This window comes from Panthera onca, chromosome B3, assembly GCF_046562875.1.
Source record: "Panthera onca isolate mPanOnc1 chromosome B3, mPanOnc1 haplotype 2, whole genome shotgun sequence".
Taxonomy (NCBI): domain Eukaryota; kingdom Metazoa; phylum Chordata; class Mammalia; order Carnivora; family Felidae; genus Panthera; species Panthera onca.
Window position 1 is genome coordinate 100,035,847 of NC_138344.1, and position 7,725 is coordinate 100,043,571.

Consider the following 7,725-nt stretch of genomic DNA (forward strand, 5'->3'; position numbering starts at 1 on the left):
CTGAAGAAGAGAAAGGGAAGTTTATCAGTGAAAGGAAAACAAGAACTGGTATGGTAATTTGGAGGTGTCCCAGGAGCAAAGACAGTTTTTCAAAACAAGGGAGACCGGAGCATGCATAAAGACCATGGAAATTATAACGGGGAAGTAGTTTCTTTAAACCAAGATGCCACTGGGATTTTTGGGATAATTCCAAAGATTCAGAGAAATAGGAACAGCCCTAACCACAACAGAAGAAATACACGCCAGTTTCCAAGGTTTGGGTTGGGTTATTGGAAGGCTCTGACCATCTTATAGAAGTGGATACACCCAGCAAATCGTGCATAAACTTATTTATTATTTCTTAAACGTTTATTTATTTTTGAGAGAGAGAGGGAGGGAGGGGCAGAGAGAGAGGAAGACGGAAGATCTGAAGTGGGCTCTGTGCTGACAGCAGCGAGCCTGATGTGGGGCTTGAACTCACAAACCATGAGATCATGGCCTGAGCCCAAGTCAGACGCTTAACCGACTGAGCCACTCGGATGTCCCTAAACATATTTAAAGAAATATTTAGTATTAGCCAACAGGGGGGTGTGGCTGGCTGTGTTATTGTGCTGTTCAATGGATGCCCTCCCAGGAGGTCAGATTGGGGCCAGGATGTAAGAAAGGAAGGATATGATTAACAGATTATTTCAGTACAACTAGGGCAGAGATTCCAAGGCGCATAAGGGAGAACCAATGGTGACAGCACAGATGCCAATTTGCCCAGGCACAGAGGTGCTCCTGGGGGCCCGCTAGCCTGGGACAGTGTAGTCACCACTTGCAGATCACTGCAAGGCCACAGGCCAAGCTCTCTTCATGCCGTCAATTCCTACAACACACCAGAAACTGACTTGCTCCAGAGTTTCCCTGTTAATGAACACCCTAGTCTCCTCCCTGATTTCAGTGTTATTTACTGTTTAGCTGGTTCCTCCCAAGTTTCAGTGCTAGGTAAACCACTGTCTCCCAACCCCCTTTCTGTGAAATGATCCCTACTCTTTTTGTGCTTTGTGTTAGTGTCCTCCTCACAGGTATAAACCTTCAATTCTTTCCAATCCAGGAGTTGCACTTCCACTAAAAGAGCCAAACCAGAAAGTCACCTACAATTCCAATTGCCTTGGGGTCAACCCAGTCTAACTTAGAAGGACAAAAGTGCTTTTTATCTACTTGCTCCTAAGAAGGTGCTCAGGTGACAGAGAATTGGCTGCAGCTTAACATCACCATCTGGTGCCTGGGAGGTGTCACTGCAAATCTGTTCTGTCCTTTAGAACTTAGTAAACAAATGGAAAAATCATCCCTGCACCCATTAAAAGATAAACTCTTTATTTTTGGATCTCATCCTCTCTTTCACACTGTGCTTTTGGAGGTATCCACCCTATTCCCACATCAGAAGTTTTTCCTGCTGCATCTAATTCTCCCTTTCCTTCCAGATCATTGTCATTGCCCTATAAACTGACTCCAGCATCTCCATTTAAAGGAAGAAAGGAAAAGGTCTCTTTTGATCACAAGGATCCCTCCACTACCCATTCACTGCTCTGGTCCCCTTGAACACAAAACCACTTAGAGAGGATACTTACATGCAACATGTCTACTTCTTCAATCCTAAATCTCTTTTTAACTCACCCCCACACTGGTCTGTTTCCACCACTGCCCTGCAACCTTTCTTTCGGTCACTAATGACCTCTGTGTTGCAAAACACATGGTGCTCTCTTTCAAAACGCGCGCTCCTCTTGGAATTTGGAAATTGCCATGTCCTTGTTTGCCTTCTACCTCTCTGTCTTCTTTTTTTCAGTCTTCTCTGCTGGCTTCTTCTCCTCTAGCCCATGTCTAAATTCAGCACAGCAGGTGTGGGACCCTGTCTGGGCCCTCTTTTCTTCTCTACATACGTTTTCTCTCTGGCTGATCTCCTCCTACCTTGACACTTACAAAACTGACTCTGTGCTGATGATTCCCAAATGTTCAGCCCAGACCTGTCCTTGGGGCTCCGGACTTGGAGATCAATGTGTGACAGGCATTTCAAACCAACACATGCAATGTGAAAATTGGCTCTCCCCCAACATCTACCCCTGTTCCAGAATTTTTCATCTCAGGAAACAATGCTGCTATCTATCTATTTGCTCAGCCTAAAAATAAGGTATCAGCCTTGATTTCCCACCTTGCTTTACCACCCCTCCTCCAGTGACTAATTTAATGCTAAGTCTGTCTCTGAAATAGATCCCAAGTGGATCCATTTCTCTGCATCTCCACCATCACCACCCTAGTCCCAGCCACTATCTTCTCACTTGGATTATTTATTCAGTAGCCTCCTAAGTGGCCTCTCTGCTCTTTCCCTCTTCAGTCCATTTCCTACACAGTAGCTAGAGTGATCCTTTACATGTGCAAATCACAACCTTAACTCTTCTCTTAGAAACATCAAGGGTTTTCCATCAAACTTAGGGTAAAACCCGAACTCCTTACAATGGCTTAAAAGACATCACAGGATCTGGGTCAACCTACCTGGCTGACTTCCTGCTCACTGTGTCCAGTTAGCCTCCTCACTCTTCTGTCTTAGTACTTGCCATTCCCCCATGCCTCCAGCCTTTTCTCTGGCTCTTCCCATGACTCCATCTTTCTCAGCCCCAGCATCATCTCTTCAGAGAGGCCACGCACTTTATAGTAACCTTTGTCCCCACTCCCAAGTTACTTTCTATTTCCTCATCTGCTTTTTTTCTTCCATAAAATTTACCAAAACTTGAAATTATCTCATCTGTTAGCTTGTCTCCATCCCACCCAGCCTTCCCCTCTGCCATCACAATGTCAGCACTTTGAAGGGAACTTCCAATTGCATTGTGAGGACTAGCTCCCTGGGCACCATCAGTGTTGCAGGTCCACGTGAATGGAGGTCCTTGTGGCAAGCTGCCCTCGTCTGCCTTGTTTATAGCCCCCAGCACCTAGCACAGTGCCTACCACACAGAAAGTGCTCCGTAGTTGTGATATGAATGAAAGAATGAAATGTAGATGATTCCAAACATACACCTCAGATCCATGCCTCCAAGAAATGTAAATTCTAGGAGATCATTAGAACCAAGAGTATAAACATCACATAGAAATATTGATGTGGGGGTGCCTGGGTATCTCAGTCGGTTCGGGGTCCGACTTTGGCTCAGGTCATGATCTCATGTTTCATGAGTTCCAGCCCTGCATCGGGCTATCTGCTGTCAGCACAGAGCCTGCTTCAGATCTTCTGTCTCCCTCTCGCTCTGACCCTCCTCCACTCACGCTCTCTCTCAAAAATAAACAAACATTAAAAAAAAAGAAATGATGTGTTTCTCAGGGCCATGTGCATATTTAGTAGCATGGTGCCTCTGATCTTTGAGCTGTAAACAAGTGTATCAATGGACATAGGTACTGTCCTCATCTTCACAAGAGAATAGCCCACTTGAGAAAATCAGTTTGAATTCAAGCCATGAAGTTTTTTCCTCTGAGTATTAAAAAAAAAAAAAAAGTATTCTCCACTCTTCTCCACTGTCTTTGAATAATCAACCTTAGCCCCTTCCAAACTAGACTCACTCCTCCCTCTCCCATGACTTCATCTCCTATTTCCCATTGAACATTGAAGCCATCTGGGTAGACACTTCTTGACCTATGCTACCAAACCTTTAACCCTGCTTGCTTCTGCACAGGGTGCCCTCTCCTCCTTTGCTGCCATTAGGCAGAGGAGACATCGTGTTCTTATTAAAGGTTAATCCACCTGCGCCCTGCATTCTATTTCCTCCTATTCTGGATTCATAAATTCTCAATTATCCATCTCTGGGGGCTTCAGACCCCCTCCTTAATGCTGAGACTTTGTATCAGCATTTAAATATGCTCAACATTTTAATGTCTTCCCCAACATTTGAAAGGCTGGATGGAGGACAGGTCACGAAGTCTACCCTGGACTTCACTGTCTCCTTAGTTGCTGTCCTCCCCATCATAGTTATCAAAACTTCTCAAAAGCATTTTAAGCATGTATTTATACTCACTGTCTCCGTTTCCTTACCAACAAACCAATTTAATCCCTGTTTCTGCCTTCCATTCCACTGAAGTAGCTCATGTTGGGGTCATGAATTACCTCTCACTGTTGAATCAATTCATCATTGTTTCTGCCTCTCATCCCACTAAAGTGGCTCACGTTGGGGTCATTAATTACCTCCATGTCACTAACTTTGAAAGGCATTTTAAACCCTTACCTTATTTGATTTCTTAGCAGTTCTTAATCACTTCATCCTTGTGATACTTCCCTTGTCTCCTGTCACACCTTATTTTCCTGGTCCTCCCTTGCTTCTTCTCAGACCCATTTGTTGGTTTATGTTCATCATAACCATGATTTGTTGGATGGAGTCCTTGGGGTTCTGTCTGAATCTCCTTCTGTTCTCATTCAAAGATCTCTTTTTAGGGGTGTCACCCTAAATATTAAATATTAAAAATTAAATCAGATAAAACATTAGGCAGACCTAATGTAGGAAATGGTCCTGATCTGGTTTTGAGGAGATAGGCTGGAAGGCTTACCAGGGCTTTTCTATTATTTACTTTAAAGATTCTGCCAAAGAGCAAAACCCATATGCTCAGTTTCAGGCATACGCTGTGAAATTGTTATTCAGAGTCCTGAAGAAACGAGTGTGTTTCATTAGAGGTTGGAGGTTAGGTGGTAAGGTTTGGGTCCTATTTTGAGTGTATTAACTAGAGACCGGACTGCCCAGATGCCATACCGCAGGGCTTGAACTCACAAACTGCGAGATCATGATCCGAGCCGAATTTGGATGCTTAACTGACTGAACCACCCAGGCGCCCCATGTAACAGATACTATTAAAGCTCTGTCCCACAGTGGGTACAGAGCAATGGTCTCCTAAGTATAGTCTCTGAACCAGCAGTATCTGCATCACCTAGGAATCTGTTAGACATGCATTCTGCAACCCCATCCCAGACCTACTGAATCAGCAACCCCGGGGTGGGCATCTACAGTCTGGGTCTTATCAAGTCCTCCAGGTGATTACGAATATTTGGGAACCGCTAGCTTGTAGTGTATGAGCTTCCTTTGTCTCTCTGAGGGGAGGCTGCAGTGCTGGGAATTTCACACCCCTGGAGTGCCCTTCAACTATGGAGGGTTGGGAGTTGGTGGATAAACGTTCCAGCCTCGTACCCCTTAGTAAGAGATTCTTAGGGATGCTCCACAAAGTCTCTCGAGAGCCCCCAGTAGGATTGAGCCCAGTTACCCACAGTGGTTACTTGCTCATTAATGATTTTTCTTCCTTCTTTTCCTTGTCTCACTTCCTCACTCATTCACAGAGCTTTCTGGAGCCAACTCTTAAATAAGTCACTTGTGCCCAAATCCTTACCTTAAGGTCTGCTTTTGGGGAGACCCAGACTAAAACATATAATACAAATACCCCATGTGAAGGAAGCTTTCCCTTTACCCCAGGCTAGATCAGTTCACCTTGTTACCTGCTTTTTTTTTTAGCCTTTTTCTTTTGCATCACGGCTTTTCCCACAGTTTATAATTATATATTTGTGTGATTCCTTGGCTAATGATTTCTGTCCCACCTTGAAGGAATGCTATCTATTGCACCTGTTATATCCTCAACACCTCCCAGGGCCTGGCACAAGCGTAGACACGTAGTAAATGTTTGTTGAATGAACAATGAATGGGTAGTACCATTTCATGCATAACTTGCGGAAGGCACATCTGAAAAATTCTCAGGTTTTCTGTCACCTACATTTCAACAAATTTTTCTTTTACATTTCTTCCAGGCTTCTCTTCTTTCCTAAGGTTCAATTTTTTTTTTTTTCACTCCATGTTTAGGGCAATGGCATTCTCCACATAATACTACTTTCTGTTAATTATGTCTGGATTTACCTTTTAAAGTATTTCCTCTCCAACCAATACATTTGTCCTTCTAACAATGGGATGGGCTCATTTTGTAATAGTATTTTTAATTTTCAAATCACAATATGTCTTGACATCCATCTTCAAAGCCTATAAAGGCTTTTCAACTGAAGGCTTCATTGGCCTTCTCACTTTTAACGGAGGTGAACATATAAATACATACCGAATACTTTTGCATTTCTGAGATAATTTAGTTTTGTCTGTGAAAAAATGGGGATGAGGACACTTCCTCCTTCCCCCCACACCTGAAAGTCTTTGCCCATCTCTGTTGCCTACATGCCCAAAGAGAGAGTTCTGTAGTTTTAAGTCAGATTATTCATTTGGACTGTTTTATTAATGGATGAGTTTATGTTAAAGTTTGTACCTATATACATTTTGTGTGTGTGTGTGTGTGTGTGTGTGTGTGTTAGGTTACCACACCTGGGGCAGCCTTAACACCTTTGTCTCATTCATGTGACTTCCAGAGACTCAGACCTCTCCTATTTGGGATGAAGAAATGATACCTCACCTAAACTTCAGTGCAAGCTACATTCTTCAATCCAGCCCGAGACCCCCTCCCTCCTTGTGGGAATATAAAGTGCTTGCTCAGCTATTAAAGAAGTAGAAGAACTTTGTTTTGCCTTTGGCTCTTTCTTTTCATGTGGTCAAGCCAACTGAGTATGCAGGATGCTTGGTGGCGTGGGATCTGGGAAGTCCGGGTCTCTAGTTAATACACTCAAAATAGGACCCAAACCTTACCTCCAACCTCTAATTAAACACACTCGTTTCTTCAGGAACTCTGAATAACAATTTCACAGCGTATGCCTGAAACTGAGCATATGGGTTTTGCTCTTTGGCAGAATCTTTTAAATAAATAATAGAAAAGCCCCAGTAAGCCTTCTAGTCTGTCTCCCCAAAACCAGACCAGGATCATTTCCTACATTAGGCCTGCCTAATGTTTTATCTGATTTAATTTTTAATATTTTGGAGGATGACTTTCACAATTTCCCTGAGGAGACCATTTCATAATTTAATATTTATCTCTCAGACAGGCACTGTTTCCAGTAATCAACCCAAATTTTAAATTTTCATCTTGTTCTCTTGGATATTATTTCCTCTCTGTGAAAAGTTAAAATTTTCAAATATGGTATTAGTGTACCAATAATTTGCCAGGTCCTTCAAAAAAATTAATACCTTGAACCATTTATCTTTATTGTTTTTCTGAACACCTATGTTTTTTCTATCCTTTTATTATCTCCTTGAACTTATTTTCTACCTGTGGTCTCATTCTGTTTTTAAGTTGAAAATTCTTTATAGTGACTTTTTTTGTGGTAGAATACATATAACATAAAATTTACCATTTTAGCTAATTTAAGTACAATTTATTTATTTATTTAAAAAAATTTTTTTCTTAACGTTTTATTTATTTTGAGACAGAGAGAGACAGAGCATGAACGGGGGAGGGGCAGAGAGAGAGGGAGACACAGAATCAGAAGCAGGCTCCAGGCTCTGAGCCATCAGCCCAGAGCCCGACGCGGGGCTCGAACTCACGGACCGCGAGATCGTGACCTGAGCCGAAGTCGGACGTTTAACCAACTGAGCCACCCAGGCACCCCTAATTTAAGTACAATTTAGTAGCATTAAGTACATTCACACTGTTGTGCCTCCACCATTACCATCTGTCTCCAGAACTTTCTCATCTTCCCAGACTGAAACTTTGTATCCATTAAATACTAACTCCTCCTTCTCCCCAACCACAGTCCCTGGTAAATACTACTTTACTTTCTGTGTCTATGAATTTGACTATTTTAGGCACTTCTTGTAAGTT